The following is a 3120-nucleotide window of genomic DNA, read 5'->3' as shown; positions in this document are numbered from 1 at the left end:
TAGAGCCCAGCCTCCCGGATAATCTCTTCTGCATACAGGTTGAAAAGGTAGGGCATCCCTGGCATATGCCCTTCCCAATTTTGAACCATGCAGTGTTCCCTTGCTCTGTAGTGAGAAAAGGTAGTGAGAAAAAAAAAGTCTCATTATGAACATGAGTGAAGACTTCAAAGGAGGTAAGGGGCCAGCAATGCCTATGGAACAGAGAGTATAAAGTTTCTAATGTAGAAGTTCATTCTGCATATTCAAGGATAACAAGATGACAAGGTTCTTGGCCATCTCTGTTGAGCCTGAAACAAAATTTACCCCTGTGGCACAACATTCAGTCAAACAATAGATCTATAAGGTGGGCAACCTTGCTTGCTGAAATGGAGGACGACTCAAAACATTTATGAACTGGGGCCTTCAATATAGATTGCATCTCAATATCAAGAAAAAAAAATCCTCACCACCAATAGCACTAATGGGCCAACAGGCAGCATAATGAGAGATAGAGAAAAGACTAAAGTTGTTAACGATTTCCTCTTGCTTGGAACCATAATCAGCACAGCAGGCAGGAAATCAAGAGATGAGTTGCACTGGGGAAATCTACTGTTAAGAGCCTCTACAGAGGTCTAAAGAGCAATGGTGTCAGTGTAGAGACTAGGTGCACCTGACCCAGGACATGGTCTTTTCAATGGCTTGCTGTTCATCAGAGAGCTTGATAATGATTAAGGATGACAGAAGAAGAATCAATGTCTTGGAAATATTGAACATACTATGGAATGCCAACAGAACAAACAGGTCTGTCCTGGAGAGGGTGGAATCAGGTTGATTCTTGGAGGCAAGGATTTTGAAACACCATCATATATACTTGAGGCATACTGTCAAGGAAGGGCAAGTCCTTGGAGAGAGACATCATGCTTATAAGGGTGGAGGGCAAGTGCAGGAGAGGAAGACTCTGGATGAGATTGACTGACACAGTGACTTTTGTAATGGGGTCAGGTTTGTTAGAGATGGTGAGGTTGGCTCAGAATATGGCTAGATTCAGAGCTGTTATTCACAGGGTCGCTCTGAGTAGTAGTTGGCTGGACTGCACAAAACAACAATAATAAGGTGAACAGCAAGACTAGGGAGATAGTCAACATTTAAAACAGTCATGATACACATTTTAAAGAGGAGCAAACAGGAAAGGAGAGAAAGAAAAGGAAAAATGGAAAGGAAGAGGCTGTCTTCTTATAACTGGAACAAGATGCTTGACTTCTGAGGCAGGGTGAAATTGGCACCCATCAGACCTCACTTCCAAGACTTGATGTTGGAGTATGCTTACTCATAGCGATCACCTGGGTCCACAGGAGTAGAAGTGGGAGGAATACAACAACGAGGAAACAGGCTGAGGTTGGACATGTTCCTTCAGTGTTGTCCATCTAGAATGGACAGATGTGTGGAGAAGCAGCGAAGGGTTGTTGACTTAAGGAGCAGGGAATAATAAGGACCCCTGGCCTGGTGACTTGACTTGGACCCATATGGGGGGCTATGGCTGAGTGAGGAGACAAAGCTGGAACTCAGGAGGGGGAAGTATGGACTCCTGAGCTTGCAGCAGATGCTCATTTAAACCTAGCCACAGATGGATGGGAATGAGTTGACCAGAATCCAGTAAAGATGAAGACAAGATGATCCATAGTGTGAACTAAGGTTGAGTGATGCAACCTGATGGTTTGCCCTGGAATGGACGATATTTATGGACATAGATGCTCAAAGTTTTCAAGTTGAAAAGAAGATCCTTCAGCAAAAGGGAGGTGCTTGTTCCTCAGAGTACTTACTAGTTTGATAGGGATAGGCACATCAGAAATTGGCTATTTAAAAGAGGATATTAGGGCTTGAGGCAATAAGTAGCTGACTTACATGCTTTCATGAAAGCAGTTGCTGGTAAGATGATTCTAAGGGAAAAAAAGACCCCCAACAATATAAATGAAATATAAATAAGGACTGTATAGGACACAGTCTACATGCATGAAACACAATGGAATGATAAAAATATAAATTAAAAAAAGGGAGGGAATAAAAAAAAACCCATAAACACTCAATAACAAATGTTTAAGATAGCATTTGCTCAAAGATAAAATTCAGAAGGTAAGAGGGGTAAGAATGGAAGAATGAATGGAAATAAGAATCACAGAGAGATGTTGGGCAGAGTGATAATATATGTAGTTATAATAATTAATGTCATAAATAAATATATATAGACACACACATGGTACACTGATGGCCTTGTGGTAAAGAGTCACATTGCCAGCCTAAAAGGGAGGCAGTTTGAATGCACCAGCTGCTCTGTGGAAGAAAGATGGGTAATCACCCATGCAATTTACAACCTCTGAAAATCTGATAGAAAAGAGTTGGTTCTGACTCAATGGCACATAACAGCAGCAACATATATGCATGGAGACAAATTTGTTCTGTCCACTTTAGCTAAAACAATAATTGAAAACAAAACAATAAAACTCCTAGCAAGTATTCACAATGAACCAAAGTTTTACAAATAAGTACCCTAGTTGGGATGTTGGTGAGGGGCAAGGAAAGGAAAAGAAAGCAGAATGCATGGAAGAAGAGCATCAGGAAACAGCCAGTACTAATGCGTGTTAGAGGCTACTTTGGGGACCATACCTTTTGCTTTTATTAAGGAAATAGCCATCACAGGATTTTAATCAGGACCAATTTCTGGGCTTCTGCTAAAAACTCACCTGTAGATGGAAACACGAAACAACTGGATGGGTCCTCCAGGTCTCCTGTGTGTAAGGCAGGTGGCTCTCTGCAAGCAGAAGAACAATGATGTCTGCACTCCATTTCACAAACATAGCACTGAGATTTAAGAACAAAGATGTCTGCACTCCATGTAAAATGGTGCAACCACTGTGGAAGGCGGTATGGTGCTTTCTCAAAAAGTCGCAAATAGAGATACCATTTGACCCAACAATTCCACTGTTGGGAATATATCCCAAAGAGACCATAACTGACATCCAAGCAGATATATGCACACCCATGTTTATCGCCACTTTGTTCACAATAGCAAGGAGTTGGAAACAACCCAGGTGCCCATCAACAAACGAATGGATAGAGAAGCTGTGGTATATTCACACAATGGAA

The 3120-nt window shown here is 41.6% G+C and overlaps 1 protein-coding gene across 1 annotated transcript in view; it reads right to left on the bottom strand.

Annotated features, from left to right (window-relative positions):
- CCDC158 (coiled-coil domain containing 158) overlaps positions 1-3120 on the bottom strand; it is a 137976-nt gene that overhangs the window by 15189 nt on the left and 119667 nt on the right. The window lies entirely within an intron of this gene.

This window comes from Elephantulus edwardii, unplaced genomic scaffold (genome assembly GCF_000299155.1).
Source record: "Elephantulus edwardii isolate Elephantulus edwardi_28Jun2011 unplaced genomic scaffold, EleEdw1.0 scaffold00042, whole genome shotgun sequence".
NCBI classification, from domain to species: domain Eukaryota; kingdom Metazoa; phylum Chordata; class Mammalia; order Macroscelidea; family Macroscelididae; genus Elephantulus; species Elephantulus edwardii.
This window is presented reverse-complemented; position numbering and strand designations above follow the sequence as displayed.